This window comes from Adiantum capillus-veneris, chromosome 14, assembly GCF_014529385.1.
Source record: "Adiantum capillus-veneris isolate H3 chromosome 14, ASM1452938v2, whole genome shotgun sequence".
Taxonomy (NCBI): domain Eukaryota; kingdom Viridiplantae; phylum Streptophyta; class Polypodiopsida; order Polypodiales; family Pteridaceae; genus Adiantum; species Adiantum capillus-veneris.
This window is the reverse complement of record NC_140944.1, coordinates 73,057,887-73,077,194: the sequence shown is the minus strand read 5'-3', so window position 1 is coordinate 73,077,194 and position 19,308 is coordinate 73,057,887. Positions and strand designations below refer to the sequence as shown.

Here is a 19,308-nt window from a genome sequence, read left to right as displayed (position 1 = left end):
ATAGGTACAGGGAATGTATCACGAAAAGGAAAGGAAAAGGTTGATGAACCTCCCTTTATGGTTGATGCATCATCAGGTTTTTCACATGTAGACATGGATTCAGATGGTTCTGAACAAAGTCTTGATGAGGAATTTGGAATTCCGGCTGTCAGGACACCTGGTGTAAGGAAAGTACAAGAAGATGCTAGAGGGCAAAGGAGTGACCCAGGACCGCGCAGATCTAATAGAGTCAGAAATCCAGTTCAGAAATTGACTTATGATGGGTATCTAGCGCATCACCAAGCCTACATGGCTAAGGTGATACAGGATGTGGAGCCCACATGTTTTGAGGATGCAGTTGGAAATGTGCATTGGGATGATGCAATGAATGAAGAGATGGCTGCATTGGAAGCAAATGACACATGGGAGTTGGTGCCATTGCCAAGTGGCAAGAAAGCTATTGGCTGTAAATGGGTGTATAAAACCAAGCATAAGGCTGATGGTAACATTGAGCGTCACAAGGCAAGGCTGGTTGCAAAGGGTTATGCACAGACGTATGGCATAGACTATGAGGAGACCTTTGCTCCAGTGGCAAAGATGACGACAGTGAGAGCTGTCATAGCAGTGGCTGCATCTAGAGGATGGATTATGCATCAAATGGATGTAAAGAATGCCTTCTTGAATGGTGAGTTGCAAGAGGAAGTGTATATGGATCAGCCACCTGGTTATGTCGATCCAGGTTACCCAGATTATGTATGCAGACTTCTCAAAGCTTTGTATGGTTTGAAGCAGGGCTCTAGAGCATGGTATGACAGGATTGCCAAGTATCTTGTCAGTATTGGTTTTAGGAGAGCTCATGCTGATCATTCACTCTATGTACGTGAGAGTGATGTGGGGATTGTGGTCATTACCATATATGTAGATGACCTTATTATTGTTGGTGACAATGCTATGGAGATTGACCATGTGAAGGGTCTTCTCAAACAGGAGTTTGAAATGAAAGATTTAGGTGAGTTGCGCTACTTTCTTGGCATTGAAGTGATCAGGACTCCAGAGGGTGTATGGCTATCACAGAGACAGTATGCTTTGGACATGTTGTCAAAGTATGGTATGGCTGATTGTAAGCCAATTTCTATTCCCTTGGATGTGAATGCAAAGCTGAGTGCAGAGAAGGGTGATGTTGTTGAGGATGTCAACATGTACAGGAAGATTGTGGGTAGTCTAATCTACTTGACTATCACGAGGCCAGACTTGAGCTACACAGTAGGCTTGGAGAGTCAGTTCATGCAACTTCCGAGGAAGCCACATTTGGATGGAATACGACGCACACTTAGGTATGTGCAAGGTACTCTTGACTACGCATTGTTCTATGCAGCAGATGCACCATTAGCATTGTATGGGTATACAGATGCAGATTGGGCAGGTAGCATTGTTGATAGGAGATCTACGAGTGGCTTCATGTTCTCTTTTGGGAGTGCTGCTGTTACTTGGAGCAGCAAAAAGCAGCCTACGGTTGCTTTATCGAGCACAGAGGCCGAGTACAGAGGTGCAGCAGTTGCGGCGTGCGAGGTAGCTTGGCTACGCACATTACTTGAGGACTTGGGAGTGCAGGTGGACCAGCAGATTTTCATCCATTGTGACAACCTCAACAGCATGCAGTTGGCTAGGAACCCAGTGTTCCATGCCAGGACCAAACACATAGAGGTCCATTACCACTACGTTCGAGAGCGAGTGTTGGCGGGCGACATCGACTTGGTCTACGTCAGCACAGAGGAGTAGATAGCGGATATCTTTACCAAGGCCCTCAGAGCTGAGAAGCTTCGACGTTTCCGGACTATGCTTGGACTCTGCGACATGCAGAGCTCGAGGGGGAGTGTTGAGATGTCGAGCTCTACACCTTGAGCTGGCATCCACTACGGGTCTTGGTCGCTTACGGCATTTACTCACTGGCGCGTTAGGTGACCGACACGGAGGATCTCTGCCAGTGATTCTACAGCTGGACTACACTTATAGTGCCAGCCTAGTACGCTTCTAGCGAGTTCACACTTAGTGACCGCATGTACATATGTGCTACTTTTCAGCTTTAGCACTTAGTCATTTTGTACTCTCTTTTCTGTGAAGAAGAAGAAGAAGCTTTCCATCTCTGTGTGCTTTGTGCTTGTCTTGTGTAGCTCTCTTGCATCCTCATTCTTTACATGAGTCACTTTAATAGGATGTAAGGACATCTTATCCTTTCGTTGTGTGACCTAGTAACGTTGGCATTCATCACACCCTTTTGCAAAAAGTGATGCATCCTTGAATAAGGTAGGCCACCAACAGCCTGATTGCAACACCTTTCTAGCAGTTAGTTCCCCTGAAAAATGTCCTCCGACTATACCCATGTGGGCTTCTTGAAGTATGTATAAATACTCCTCCTCACGAGCACAACATCTAAGAATATCGTCCTTTACTAACTTGTAGAGAATCCCTACAATTAGAGAATAAGGTTCACATTCCTTTAATAGTTTTTGAACTATATCCTTACAAAGCTCTTTGGGTGGAAAACCATTGACTGAAAAGTTCACAAAGAATAAGGTTCACATTCCTTTAATAGTTTTTGAACTATATCCTTACAAAGCTCTTTGGGTGGAAAACCATTGACTGAAAAGTTCACAATCTTGTCACTCCATTCAGGCATGGTCTCGACTAGGAACAGGGAAGTATCGGGAAATTCATCATCAATTCCAGTAGGGGCTTCACCATTGTCTTTTACTGGGTCTCACCACAACGGTAAAATCAAACTCAAGAAGAATTAACAACCATCGTGTAATTCTTCCCATGGAACAAGGTTTATTTAGTAGATATAACAACGCTTGATGATCCACATAGAAAATAAACTTGCTGGCAAGAAGGTAGTAGCAAAATTTCTTTACTGCATAAATCATAGCTAAACCTTTCCACTTTGTAGTGGTATAGTTCCTCTCAGCATCATTTAATTGATAACTTGCAAAGCTAATGGGGTAGTTTAATTTATGTTCTCCTGGTTGAGCTAGAACACACCCAATAGCAAAGTTTGATGCATCAATATGCACATGGAAAATTACATTCCAATCGGGCACTCGAGGATGGGAGCACTTTTCAAGGCCTCTTTTAGTAACTCATAAGCATGGTCACACTCCACGGTCTAGTGGAACTCAATAAGAAGCTTGTACAATGGGCAAGCTATCTCGACAAACTTTAAATAAACCGCCGGTAATAACCAACATGGACCATGAATCTTTGAGCTCCTTTATAGTTTGTAGGTGGTTGCAAATTGTAAATGGATTTAATTTTACTCTCATATGTGCAAATCCCATTTTTGAACACTATATGACCTAAAATGACTTCTTGTTTGACCTAAATTGGCATTTGAAAGGGTTTAATGAGATGCAATACAATCTGCACTTTTCAAACACTTTTGCTTAAACATGATAGAATGTTCTTTCCAAGAAGAATATACACAAAGTTCATCTAAAAAAGCTTGACAAAACTCCCTCAAATATTCCCTAAAAGCGGTGTTTATCAATCTTTGGAAGGTAGCAGGGGCATTGGTTAAGCCAAAATCCATAACACTAAATGCGAACACTCCAAATTCGGTTATAAAAGAACTTTTAGCTTGGTTCTCTAATGCAATTGTGATTTGATTGTATCTAGAGTACCCATCCAAAAGCTATAAGTTTCCTTCATGCAACTCTTTCAAGCACATGTTTCGAATATGGCAAGGGGTAATGGTCTCTCCTAGTGGTGGCGGTTTTGACCTTCTTGAGATCCACACACACTTTGAGTTTCCCATTATTTTTTGGCACAATAAATATTGGAGACACCCATTCTTAGTTCTCAATAGAATATATGAATCCGCATTGACAAGATTTTCAATCTCTTCTTGAACAATCTTTGCATACTTAGGATTCATTGGGTAGGTCGTTGCTTGACTGGTTTATCCATGCTATTCATGGGAATTGTGTGCTGCACGAAGGTGAAACACCTTTCATATCATGATATGTCCAAGAGAATATATTCTTGAATTCCTTGAGAAGCTCCTTAAGTACATATTCCTCAGTCTTCTTGGGCGATGAAAACAGATTTGGACTCCTAACCTAGGTCTGTTAACTCTATTTTCTTAACTATCAGTGGACCATCATAGACTGCATTACCTCCATCGATAGGTGTTCTCTAGGCCTTTGTATACACAAGCTTACGCTCCTCCGTGGTGTAGGATTTGAAATGCTCAGGTGCAGGATGTAAATCTGTGGCGTCTTGTTGTTCTGTGGACTGTTTCTCTTTTGCTTCCTTTTATTATTGAACTAGCTCTTGATTTTGTCGTCTCCTTATAGTACGGCTCAAATTTGGATTCTCTATAGCTTCTAGCTATGTGATGTCACTGGGTTGTGGGCTATACCACATGACGCTTTGAAGGTATTCACCCCAATTATCTAACAACTTTCGATGATAATCACATGCCCCCATATAATTAAGCCACTCTACGATAGATTTTTTTCATTTATCCTAGCACGTACATTGGCTTGATATCATTGCCTCTTATATCTCTTACTTCTCTTGTTTATTTTTTGATTATGACCTTCCTCCATTGAGGAGTCACTAGATGAATCACTCCTCGTGTCTTCTCCTCTCCCATCTATATTATCCATTAGGGCAATGTTGGGCTCCATATGGTTTGTCCCCACATTTGCACCAAGATTTAACTCAGATTCTTCGTCCTTAGAGCCAGTTTCAATTGATGATTTCGACACCAAATCGTGTGGGCTATAGTCTTGTGAGATGCTAGTGGTTCTAATGTCGGTCAAGCCTTCATCTGGTAGGTCATAGAAGCTGTATGCATTTCTCCTATCATATTTAAAGGTACGAGTTGTGGCATTTCATCCCCCTCAGGTATTACCCAGGTTGTCCCCCTATTTCTCCAAGTGTAGGCATATGTAGCGATGCTTTACTAATAAATGAGGTCCATGGAATGTTTCTTGTCATGCCCATCACTGGGGTAGGCATGGTAGCCATGGTTTCATCAAGAGAAAAATGAGCTAAACTTGGCAAGGTAAAGCTATCGTTTGTGGGCTCAGATTGCACTGAGACCCCTAGCAAAACAACATATGGAGGATCCATTGGGCTTACCGAGGGAGTCTCCATTTGTGATAAAGTTGGTTGCTTAGCCTTCCCTGTATCCAAGAATCTCATGAGACCCGTTGAAGGCATGTGGATCCCTTTGTTCTGCCTCTCTAGCTCAATAACCCTATGGATGACATCACAAACTCTTTGTCGTTGCTCCTCTACGCTAGTAGCACCCGATGTGGATTGTAGGATATCTAACCAACCCATGTGATAGGTGTGACCTGTGTATAGGTCTATTAAAGTCTCTGTTTGTAATGCATACTCCCAGTTTTCATTTAGAAACACTCCATCTAGGATTGAGGTGCTAGGGGAGTCCTTTAACCTAGATGCAATGTGGCTCTCTATGGGTTGACCCTTAGTGGTTGCTAATTTAGGAGCACTCAATTGATCGACTAGCATGGATGTTGACATAGGGGCCTTTGCCTTTAGCTCTCTCTATTGCTCTGCCTTGCATAATATTTCAATTTATTTTTCCCTAGATGCAATGATATATCGCTCAACCTCTTGCACTTTGGCAAGGCTTCTACCATCATGTAATATAACCTCGAAGGGGAATAGCTCTAAAGAGTAAGAAAGTGCAGTGAATGAAGTATTCACATGCACACTCTCCAAGAGCATCGGGTCTACATTGGTCATGAATGGTGAATTTACTTCCCACCCCCTTCATTTACATCGCTAGCTCCATGTTCGGAGCGAGTGGATTTACTAAAGTCTCTTTCAAGCGGCTAAGCAAGCTCGGCCCGGACCGTGGGCCCATGGCATGCATGTCCTAGCTTGAACTATTGGGATTGGGCATTGGGTAACCTTCCATGACGTCGTAGGAAGAGGAAGAGTCACTAGAGGCAATATGTGGGTCCTGAGTGATACTACCTTGGGTTCCTGCTGAGGGCTTAGAGCCTAATGTGGAGGAATATGGGTGCCCGCGTAAACGGAGACACTCTCTATATGATTGTCCTCTAGCACATGACCAGATCCTAGGTGCATGTGACCCTCAACACTCTAGAAGTATTGGTGAGTGCCCGTAAAGGCCACTCACCTAGTTTTTTGGGTGTTTTGCAACCCAAATTTACTCTCAAATTTTTTTTTTTGGTCCTTTTCTTTAAACCAAGCCATGGAATATGGTGTGTGATAGCTCAAAACGAGTGTCCTGGTTAGAGGGACGTGTCGTGCTTTACATCCCCCGATTCGGTTACTTAAGACCCTCGGGATCCTAAAAGCAATCTATTTCTAGTAAGAAAGAAGGCTGAAATTAGTAAGTCCAAGGGTGTAAGTGTGAAGGGAAGGGTGGAGGACTTGAAGGACTTGTCCCACATGCCGTCCCTTTACCTTGAGGAGGTAGTTTATATATATATAGTAGTGTCTATACTATATCATAAAACTGAGGACTGAGGCCTGGGCTTGGGAAATGATCCCGATCCCTTCCTTTTAATATAAGCAAATTTTTGCGCGTTTTTTTATTTATTAAAAAAAACTTTTTTAATTTTCTTTTCAAAAAAAAAATTTCGTGGATAAGGTTGTGCTGCGTGGGCACCAAGCTCACGTGCACAGAGATTGCCTAAAATACATAGGTGTAGATCTAGCACACTGCAGCTACAAAACACTAACTAACTAACACAACACACAGTACACTGCACACTGACAGAATTAACAACCTGCTCACTATCTATTGCACATTACGGAACTACACTAACTAATAGACCAGCTAAAACTTGCACATTGATAGAATTAACAACCTGCTCATTGTCTACTGCACATTATGAAATTACACTAACTAACAGACCAGGTAAAACTTGCACACTGGTAGAATGAACAACTTGCTCAGTGTCTACTGCACATTATAGAACTACACTAACTAGCAAACCTGCTAAAACCTGCACATTACAGCCACTAGCAGATCTAATCCAAACTCATAAAAAATAAAGAAATATCTTCAACCTTTCTATCTCTCCTCATGCTTTTTTCTTTGTTCTTATTCCTCTTCGTGTCCTTAAGCACTTCCAAAGCTAGGCCCATGTCCCAATTAAGAAATTGGATACCCATACACCACATGCCCAAGTCGATGAGGCCATTTTGATAATCTACCTTGTAATCCCTCTTAGCAATCCCTTTGACAAATTTCAATAGGCAATATCAAAATTTCTTGTCATATTTGTGCATATGCTTTAGAAAATCAATTGACAATCATATATGGTGTAAGTCCTTTAAAACAATTTCATATTCAAACATGTGTGCCTCCATGTAGTACTAAGAAGTCACTTAATTAATAAAAATTAAGTTTTAAATTGATTTTATGTGGAGAAGATAAATAGAGAACTAAACTTATGCACTTGCACAATAATACAACTCTTGGATGACTTTTTCTAAGACCTAATTACTTTTAACGTTGAAATGCTGTGAACTAAAACAATTCATGAAATACCAAAATAATCACACCTATAAAATTGAATTAAATATTAAAAGAACTTCAGTTATACTTTACAATCAATAGTTATGCATAGAGTTGGGATGTGAAACAAAAGTTCCATTAAGATAAGGCCCTATGGTTGAGCTTGTACAATGATACATCGCAGGAATGAGATGTCCCTACAAGTAAAACCCTTCTCTTTTCTAGACCTTACAGTTTTTCTATTCACACAAAAAGAATACTATTCAAGGATTGAGGTACTTGCAAATATTGCTAATGTACCAGTCATCATTGACACAACTATTGGACACAATATCAGTGTGGGGGAATATTTGAAGGTCCACAATCTCTTGAAGAACAATGTGGGAGTCGAGCGCCTCCCATACTCCCATTGTTTTCTCCCATCTTTTGTATGGAAATTCCATTGACAAGCCTTGATTGCAATACGATATCTTCATACCAAGTTTCACCACTAATAGAGCATTTGATGTGGCATAAGCGTGGCCATAGAAGAATCTTACTTGTGAGGGAAGCTCTCAAGATAAACACTGTATATAAAAACTTGCCAAGGCCCACATGGATAGCTTCAAAGCCGCCTGTAAAAGATTCCATTAACTCCCACTCTACAAAATTAGATGGAAAAATACATGAAAGGAAAACACAACAAATTATGCATATATTGAAGCAACCAAAGAGGTAAAAGCATAAATGGTACGGTCCAAAACATTTAAATAGAAGCAGAGCATGTACAGTTTGCAAGAAACCTAGGTTGAGGCAAAGACATGTCAAGCACTAACAGAGAAGTTATATACACATGGTGTACCTTTGTTAGACGTTTTCCATCTTGAATTTTCTTGAAACCCATGATCTTTCCCTTTCAATGATGTGTCTGAGAAGCCATATGTTTTCTTGATACCCGAGTCTGTAAAATGCATGAACTTCACTACATTTTCACCCACATAAATAATTTGTAGTCATGATAGCAAGCAAAGAACCACTATCTTCTTGCACATTGCTGCAACTTATTGAGACAATAAAACTCTCACGTTGAAGAGCACCTAAAGATTCCATGAAAGCAATGCAACACATGTTGTGACAAAAATGAAGATTAGTTCATATACACGGTTTTAATTAGTGTGGCATAACGAGAAATGCTAAGATGTATACAAAGATAGACAATGACACTACTACAAATCTCTACATGCAAGATGGAAACAAAAACCAGTATGGTGAGTGAGGAAAGATACGAGAACATTGGAAATAGAACTGAAGCTCACTATTCTTACCAACACATATGTTGAAGAAGCCTAACAATCTTACCCGGCAATGCTCCTATTCCAAATCTCCAAAATGATGTGAAAGTGTGGTGGGAGATCATTCTGGATCTAGATGAGGAACAAGGACCGAGGAAGGTATTGATGAAGATACTCAAGAAGCACCTATTGCTTCAAAATCTATACCTTCCTGTTGAGGTTTGAAGGTGAGGTTGAGTGATTAACCTCACCTTCACACTTAGATGAGGAAGAAGGACCAAAGAAGGTGTCGATGAAGATACTCTAGAAGCATTCGTGTTGCAGATCTGTAGCTTTCCTTAGAAGTGCGAAGGTGAGATTGACTGATCAATGGAGAAGGGAGGTGTTGATAAAGATATCGTAGAAGTATCCAATGATGTAGATCTACAGCTTTCTGTAGAGGTGTGAAGGCGAGGCTGAATGATCAATGGAGAAGGGAGGTTTCAAACCTTTTTTGAAAGAGGTATGTGGAGGGAAAAGTGGGCTTGAAGAAGGAGACGTAGGTATCATATCTAGAGGGGAGAGAGAGTAGATGTAGAAGCCTTAAAGAGAGTAAGGAGGAGAGAGAGAGAATGTCATCACGTTTTTTAAAAGACCCCTTTTTAGGAGGGAGGGGGGAGTCAATAGCCTCTAGAAAGAGAAAGAGTGGGTTTTCACCCCAGCTTTATGAAAAAGGTTCAATTGTTTTTTTCGTATTTCATTAATAAAGAAAAGACCCCTCCACCTCTAGGCCTATAAGTTTGACCACTCACTTTTAGAGCCTGCCACACCCACCATTTCAGTCCACATGGCAGTCCTCCATTTGCTCATTCCTTAATCTCATTTTTAATCCCATGGCAAATAAAGAGGCCCTCTTATATCCCATTCCCTTCCTAATGGTTGTAAATGTAAAAGTGAGAGGTGGTTGGAGTTTGTAAGAAAACCAAAAGCCCAATACTTAACACTAGAATGGTAACCTAACAGGACATAAAAGTGTCCTTTCAGGGTTTTGGAAAAAAATTCCAAAACCATAGTAGATCCACTCATTTTGAAAAATCCTTTCATGAGCTTATAGTTCAATAACTACTACAAATGGAAAAAATAAGAAACTTGTAATTTTTCTCATGCCTTGGTCACTACAAGCCTCCAAAGTTGATGGACCAGTGCTTTTTGCCCAAAACAGTAATTTCTTATGGTTGATTGCATATAAATAAGAGTGGGGATTTTTGTAGGACCTGAGATAAAATGCCCCATTAACTTCAATGGGTTGGTGACCAAAACATATGGTTGCTTTTACCTCACTAATTGTTTTTTGGGCAAAAAAAGAGGTACAAAAAAGTTGCATTTTTGCCATTCTGCGGACATATCATCAAAGTTTCTATAGTCACGCTCAATACAGACGCTCAATACAGATACTATATACATGTTTTCTTAGTTCTCTTTGGGCCTTTGGATTCAAAAGGAGCCATGGATCATGTCAAAAGGATAATGGATCTCTTACAATTGGAACCTTGGGGGCAATGATAAAGTGCTAAATATAGCAAACATGAAAAAACTGGGTTTAGCACTATGACCACTAGAAACCCATAGAAACTACTCAATATCTAGCCAAGTTTGTAGTCTATCATTATATATGGTTACTACCTACAAAATACACACAATTGGCCTAAGAAACTAGCAATATTGATAAAGTTATCCTTGCTACTCTAAAATGTATCGTATTCTTCATCAATCAAAAAACTCAACCATCATCATATACTATGCTATATAGCATATTAGGTCCCCCAAAACTCAAGGAAGATTAGCTTTATGTTATAAATTACACTTACACAATCAAAATTGAATTTGGATATCAAGAAAGCCACCAAAAAAATCATAAAAGTGCTAATTTTGGCCAAAAAAAGGATTATGGAATTCTTGTAAATTGGTCATAACTTTCAATTTTAACACTTAGCTCTCCCTACAAGCATCAAAACATGTTGAGAACTATGAAGGCCTAACCTCTAGCCATCTAAACCTCACAAACATGAAGTTTAGAGTGGTATAGTTGCCAAAAATTGAAAAAAAGCCAAAAACAGGACCCGTTTTTTTTTCAGAGTTTAGGTTCAAAAATGTTGTGCAAGAGTAAGGTTAATGGTGAGATCGATACTCCAAAAAAAATGCTAAGTTTTTTTCAGCTCATAAGGCAACTTTGTGGATATATTACACCTAGAAATTCATTTTCATACTCTTCAAATAATTCAAGCAAAATGGTCACTTAACAGGACACAAAAGTGTCCAAGGACATAAAAGTGTCCTGTTACCATTCTAGTGTTAATGGGGGGTGAAAAAGGAAAAAATAAGAGTTTTGTGAGGCTAAAAGGTAGCAATAGAGCCCTATTGCTAGCAAGAAGCTTTATTTAGAAAGTGGGAAGAAAAATGGAGAAGAGGGGGAACAACGACAGCACTGTCGTTACCCCTTGGGAGAGGGAAAAAAACGTTTTTTGTGAAGAGAGGGAGGCCCTTCTTTTTGCAAGGAAGCGAGAGCTTCTCCATGGCTTTTTTGAGAGTGAAGCGAGCCCAAAGAGGGGATTGCCCGCATCATGGTGTCCTTTTCCCCTTTCCCCCCTTCTATTCTATTGCTCTTGTGCATGTGTCCATGGTGTCAGATATGTGTGTAGGCAAGTGTGTCCCCATCGAACTGGTAGTGTCTTGTTGTAAAGAGAGAGAAAGAGGATCTTGGTGTGTGTGTGTCGTGCAGACTGTGTGGGTTAAACGGTGGTACGGTACAATGTGGTTGAGATGAGAGGTGTGCAGGTGATGGTTTAGCAGGAATGTGTTTTTTGAAGATATTTTCTTTGAGGACAGGGATGTTGTGAATACCCTGAGCTATATAGGGACAATTTGTTTATGTGCTGGGCATGTTCCCCATTCCCTCTCTCCAACGTGTAGGGATAGGATAATTTGTTGGAAAGTAAAACTTGACATTGATTTGACTTACCTTTCACATACACAGTAGAAGGAAGGGCAGATAACAAAGCCAAGTGTAACTGCACCCATTTTGGGACCCTTTTTGAGCACTTTCCTACTCGGTCTATTCTAAAACTCCTATTAATTTCTCATCTAGATTCCAACGAATCCCCTAAATTCTGAAGAAAAAGAGTACGCAAGGTCCATCAACATGTCCCTCCCTTTGCGCTCGAGATGAAGAGACCGCCTTACAACCTCTTCCATATCCACTATCTACCTTGCATGCTCTTGACCCTGCGTGAGGACGCACTTCAACAACCCCGATGGCTGTTGTCTCCAATATGTGGCCGTACCCCCTCTATCTCTTTGCCTCATCCTAAGTTGCATTATACGTTATATTGGGTATGTATAATACACCATAAATGGGCTTATTATATGTTACTCCATATTATATGGGCGTATTATACGGTGCCACATCAACAAAAACAAACAACTGTACTATACCTTTGTTTCTTCGATCAAAAGAGTTTTCATTCAAAAGATATTTAGATCTAAAGATTCTTATATTTAAAAACTTTCTATATAAGAGCAATGTTGTGTGATCACCTAGCATCTCTCAAGTAAACAAGAGATGAGTAAGAAAATATAAATACTAACAAAAAATATTACAAATAAAAAATAATATTTTTGAAGTTTTGAATAAAGTTATATACAATTAAAAATTAAACATAAAAATCAAAGATTAAAAATTAAAAATTAACAACTATTTAGTAATGCAACAAAAAGAAGATAAAATAAAAAAAGAGTTAAGTCTAGTTTGGTAGCTTGATAGAAATTAAATCATCTATCAAGCTATTTATATGTCCACCTATCTTTTATCTATCTCTTTTTATTATTAAATTTTCTTATGTATCTATTAAACTAACTATATGTTTGTCTATTTATCTATTTATTTTTTTAATCTATCTAACTTTCTATCTATCTATCTATTTATCTATCTATGTATCTACCTATATATCTATCAAGTGTCTACCTATCTATTTATCTACTTGCCTATCTACCTATCTATCTATCTTTGTATATACCTATATATCTATCAAGTGTCTATCTATCTATTTATCTACATGCTATCTATCTATCTATCTATCTATCCATCCCTCTATTCATCAAACTCTCTATTCTTCCATCCATCCATCTATCTACCTACCTATCCATCTATCTCTCTATCCTTCCATCCATCCATCTACCTACCTGTCTACCTACATATCTATCAATTTGTTTGTCCATCCATATGTGTCACTACCTATCTTGTTTTCTAACTGATTATAAATTTTTAAAATAGTTCTTATTTTTTGTTAATATTTAAACTTTCAAACTCATTATCTATCTATCTAGCTATCTATTTTTAACTCTTTTTTAATATATTCATTTACAAATATATATATATATATATATATATATATATATATATATATATATATATATATATATATATATATATTCTTTGCAAAAGTTAAGGTATCAGTTGCACCCAGTACTAGTGGGAATAATGCAAGCAATTTATAGTGAAAACCACTTTGTGGTCGCACTCATGGCAAAAGAAGAGGGAGAGATTTTCTAGGCACAGGCTTGGGCAATAGTGAGCAACGGAACTGGTTCTTGAAGACCTGGAAATGAGGAGAGCTTTGCACCTCCGTATCTTTTGCTTAACACCTCAAAAGTCCACAGCACTAGAAGCCTTGCAAGAGGGCTCAAATTTCCTACAACACAACATGAACATGCCTAAAATTGGCAAGCAAATTATCTTGTTGGCTCTGCTAACAAGATTTATCAAAGTTATATTTTATCAAAGTTATATTTTAGGTTCTTCTTTTCTATTTTACTTTGCAAAATGTATTTATTTATAAATTTTATTCTTTTGGTCTTCAAATCTATTTGTGCGGATTAAATTATTATATAAAATTTTTTATTTTTTAAGCTAACCTTACATCTTTAAAGGAGAAGAAAGTGTATGCTTGAATGGAGCAAAGCATACACGCATAGCATTTATAGTGGTTTAGCTTTTAGATCTAAAAATCTTTAGATCAAAAGAAATTTTTCTTGATCCAAAAACATAATACGGGCTATTTGCATATAATACGGGATATTTGTGTATAATCCCATATAGTACATATAAAAATTATTATATGGGTATATAAATGCAACACAGGTCTCATCCACTCCCCTCTCCTACATTACGACACACTCCAACAAAACTTGCAGCTGTGTTCATTGCTCCATAGACTCACATTCTTTGAGTCATCGTAGCACATTCTTTGAGTCATCGTAGGTACACACATCCCCTGAGCACCTCCGCCCTGCGAACCTCAACATGATTCTTCCTTGTATTCGTCAATGCATCTGGTGCTCCCCTTCTCATCAAGCACATAAGATTGCAATTGAATTTGCTCCAAATTTTAGGCAAAATTGGCTTTTTGTCTCTGTTTGCACTTCACCTCACCCTTTGCCTTTCCGTGGCTCTTGGTTGCATTCCTCACTACAGATCATTGTGCACCAAACCTCCTACCCAAGTGCCAATGAAATGCACATTCTCCTTCTCCTCCACCTCCTCTTATCAGCATCGGCTCTGGCATATGCTTCATTGTTAAAGCATTGTAGAAAAACCACAGAGAGAGGGGGGGGGGAGAGAGAGAGAGAGTTTTCATATGGTTTCAATCAAGGAATCTCTTACAAACATAGCGAAAAAAATTCCCCCCATTTTGATTCCTGCTACACATGTTCTTGACAAAGCCCATTAGCTACATGGTTTCTACCCTCATTGTGATAATATATAGCACGTTGGACTCTCAGAGAAATCTTGTTGATAGATTTGTAGGGAATCTATCAGTCCTTAAGAAAAAAAGGGCTATTTCCATCATCCTCTATGCAACTATCCGCCCGTGCTTCCAACTGCGGCTCCACACATAGTGTCTCCTCTCTAGAAAACCAAAGTGGGATGGCCCTACCCAAAGATGATAGAAGAAGATAAAGAAGAGTATTTCAACATTGTAGAGAGAGAGAGAGAGAGAGAGAGAGAGAGAGAGAGAGAGTTGGGGGCAATCGTAGCATAGCCTAATCAACCCAAGACCAACAAAATTATCAATCCTAGGATCGGCAACCCGGCTAGGGCATGGAAGCACAAGCATCGAATGTATGAGAGGATTCAAGAAAATGCTCATCCAATGCAATAGAGATTAGCCATGAATCACTAACTCTAATCACATCATCAATCAAGCATCACCTAAACACATTAAGCCCACCAAAGTCCGACTTACCATAGACTAGAATCCCAAAGCACACTCATGATAAGCACACCTAATTGCATTGGTGGTGGCCTCTCCAATCACCACACGCCAATCAAGGCACTTCATCAAAAGCTACACACACAAGGTGAATGGTGCTAGAGTTTCATAAAACCCATCCATACACAAGCAAACAATAGGGTACATACAATAATTACAAGATTAAGAACCAACGTAATCAACTTAATTAGAGATGTTAAATATCTCAAATCAAGTGCTCATAGAAGGATAGGAGTGGTCAATAAGCAAGAAGTCATCACACACTCAAATATAGAATAATGAGAAAGTTGAACATACTTCATGACATAATGAAATATAGAAGATGTAGACTAATGAAGAAAGTAGAGACTAGATTAAGAAATGGTTCTCTAATTACAATAGATTAGCACTAGCCTCTTAAGCATGGGCATTAATCTCAAGGCTAGGCCATCCATAGAGTGGACACTCAAGAGAAAGAGAAAGAGCTCTCAATAATGGATCCTAAAGAGTGGATACTCAAGAATGAAGCCTCCTTGCATAAAGGCTTCCTTATAAAGGCTTGCACCACAATCCCTTCTACTATGGGTTTACGTTTGAGCCCTCTAGCTAGCATATACAACTTTGGAACTCCGAATGAGCCCAAGAACTTATACAATGTGATTTGGAAAGATTGTGCACATCCATAGCACATCTCTCGCTTGATGCATAATTGGTGTAGCCTGTGTTAGCCGCTGTTAACATTACCCCCTTCCTAATTTGGCGCACATCCTCATGTGCCGGTGAAGCAAAACACGGTGACATGGTAGAAATCAAGTCCATGGAAGAAATTTTGAGTTGCAAATCATAAGAACAAGTAGTGAGCATCAAAAGCCAACAAGGATAAATAAAACATGAAGTACAATGAACAATCAGGCAAAGTGAATATTTTGCTTCTAAAGGATGGGTGAATCATAGTAAAAAACTAAACAACATAAAGCAAAAAAAACACCTAACTATCATGAAGATTAAACCACTTGAAATTTCATTTTTATGCATGAAACACAAGCCATCAATTAAGACCCTAAGCTAATGCAAGTTCATAAACCTACTAGCCTAAAAACTATGTGACCAATCTTAATAAATCATTCAAGTCTATCATGTCTATAGGCTATAAAAAATCTCCTAATCTATTAATACATTGTCACAGCTTTTTTGAAGCTCATGGAAGTTTTGTTTTTGTCATTCATTGAAAAAAGTAAAACACAATACAAGGCTACCACCCCAAGGTAAGTCTAGGTACGACTCTCAGTTCCAAGAATCTACTAGCCTACCAAGGCTAGGGCTAACCCCTATCAGCCTAGAGCATCGGTTTAGGGCCTTGACCAAGTGAGCCAAGGTGATTCCCCTCGCCTGCCAAGTGCCAATAAGGTGCTAGGCCTCACAAGACACAACATAACATAGAAATTTTCTTTTCATGTGTCTAGTAGCAGTTTTGCTACTTTTTCTTGACACTTTTTTGCTTCATTGTTTTCATTTTTTAGCACTTTTTCATTGCTTCCATCATGAGATGTTTATGGAAGCTGGACTAAAGGACTAAAGCCTAAGCATAGCCCTAAGTCATGTTCAAAATGAATGGAGTATTAGGACTATCACTAAGGGTCTAGGACTAATGAGAAATGAACCTACCATAACCTAAGGTCAAGGCCAATTACCTATGATTAGCACACATAAAACCTATTTTTTTGATGAGTTAATATTCACAAAGAAAAGTGTTGAAACTTTAGTATGCCCACCTTTTGAACATGAAAGAACCATAGTTTAGAAGCAAAAATTACTTAAGCCAAGCATAGAGAATGGAGAGATGAACAAAAGAGCAAGCTTCTTGAAGCTAAGTGTAAACACAAGCTCCAAAGGCCTTTTATTGAAAGCCACACAAAAAAAATTATGTAAAACCTAAAGCTAGGGTCTTACATACCCACATTTTCCAAAGGGAAAAAACCCAAAGGAAAAAAGTGCCTTCGGTTATGCACATGGTGCTCTTTGTAGCAAGTCTATGCATACACAACACAATGAGAGATAAAATGCTTCTACATAAGCAAATTTTGCAATGTTCAAACCTCTCATGTATGATTCAAAAGTGATTAAGTGCTAGCTCAGTTGAAATATGCAATTTAAAACAAGCCAAGAGCTAGAAATAATGCAATTTTTGAATGAATTTGAAGTGGCTCTTGAAAGCCGAATTTACATTTCTAAATCTCTCCAAAAAAGTTGGCTAACAACTAGCTCACATGAAATTTTAAAATTTTAGAGCAAGCTATGAGATAGAGATGACAACAACTTTTGATGAAATGAAAGTGAATAGCTCTCAATAGCCAAATTTTGTACTTGAAAGCTCTCAAAAAAGTTGGGTAAACACTAGCTCAAATGAAAACATTTTCACTTTAGACCAGGCTATGAGCTAGCATGTATACAACTTTTAGTCAAAAGAATTGGAATGGCTCTAAATAGCCAAGTTTTGCAATATTTTGCAATGATGACCCCTTCTTGGATCAATGAAAGTTCTTGTTGCCCATAATCCTTCAAAATAAACCTCAATTGTTAGTGCATGAAAGCATTTTTCATTTAAATTTAGCACTAAAAATGTATGATAATCACAACCCCAAAAGTTAATGCTCACTCTTGGTCATCAAACAAGCTCAATTTTAGTATTTTGCAATGATTTTTCATTCAATTCAAGCACTAAAATGTACAAGCAATGTCAAACCCAAACTTTAACGCGCACTCTCCACCATCAAGCATGAATGCATCATCAATTTAGCTCTCAAATAAAGCTCGTATGCTTGCTAGAAAATTGTTTTCATATGCAATGAAAATGCCAATGAACTCGACCATTAAACCATGCACAAGCCAAAACATTTGTGGAATGAGAGTTCATTTATGCATGGAAATGATTACACAAGCATAGCACACATTTGACGCCCTCATTCTAGCTCCCACATGGCATATATAAGAGAGCATGTCAAGCTCCCTCAAGGAACCAAAACCTGTCATAAGCCACCATCCCTTCAGAAATATGCTAGAGCAAAAATCATTTTGCATATACCTCAAGCATCACAAAAACGTTATGCTCAATTATGTCTCTCAAGTTTCAATGTAGTCCATTCAAGAATCTCAACTCATGACGCAAAGCAAGAAATGAGAGATAAATGGAAATGATACATTGGCTTTTGTATAGCCAAACTAAATTACATGGTGCAAGGGGATATATTAGGCTCTTAGCTAAGTGATCTACAATGCAACAAAAGGCAAAGCTTCACTCCGAATCATCTTCAAGAAATTCTCACAATATTAAGGCTCATGCTCGAGTCATGCTCCTCGTGCTGCAAGTGTAAACAAACAATTAGTGCCTTTTATCATAAAATAAGAATGACTAATTGAATCTTAAGTTGAGCAATGGTAAGAAATCACTGTTGTATAGATGGATTTTCACTTTATTAGAGCGAATCACTCAACTCCCGCTATTTTTTGAAGGAAGGGTTGGGAGCAAGCCCCAACATATCTTTATATATATATATATATATATATATCTGTTTTCGATGCCAATATCGCATGGCGGCAGCCTGTGCAGGTGACATGAGAGAGGCCAAGAGGTTTATCGAGAGGGAGATGGGGTGCAAAGCTTGGCAAGAGGCGAGTACCGAGCAGGCCATCATCATCGGGTGCTTTTGAATAGGGTGTACAGTTGGTGCATGTATGTCCCGATGCTCAAGCCAAAAGTCTTGTGTGTCGGGTAGTAAGACTCAAGAGCACTCAGTAGACTCAGTTTTCGATCAGAGCAAAGCTCATCACCGTTGACCGAACGTGCGTGAGTGAGTAGTGTGTGGTGACTCGTGAGCGCCAATCCAGACGTGGTAGTCCAGTAGGGAGCCAAAGAGAGAGTGCATGCAGGATGCACAACATTATTGCGGCCCAAAAATAGGTGTGTGTGTGTGTGTGTGTTCATGGGTTTGTGTGTGAGTGAACCAAGCAAGGCAGGTCGCATGAGGTGGTGTGTGTGTGGGGTCCCGCGGTCAGATGAATACGTGAGCGAGAAACTTGCCTCATAAGTAGGCAACAGGAGGCAGATTGCAACTGGCAGGATTTGAAAAAAACATTTTTATTTTAAAAATCCTCCTCTTAGGGGATGTGCCCACATGGACAAAGACAGAGAGAGCTTTTGCACCATATGACTCCTCAAGCAAAAATTCGTGAATCAATCCTATGC

At 39.0% G+C, this 19,308-nt stretch overlaps 1 pseudogene; it reads left to right on the top strand.

The window, feature by feature from the left end:
• Positions 1–12,593: 12,593 nt before the first annotated feature.
• Positions 12,594–13,262, top strand: LOC147442615 (uncharacterized; annotated as a pseudogene).
• The last annotated feature ends 6,046 nt before the right edge of the window (positions 13,263–19,308 follow it).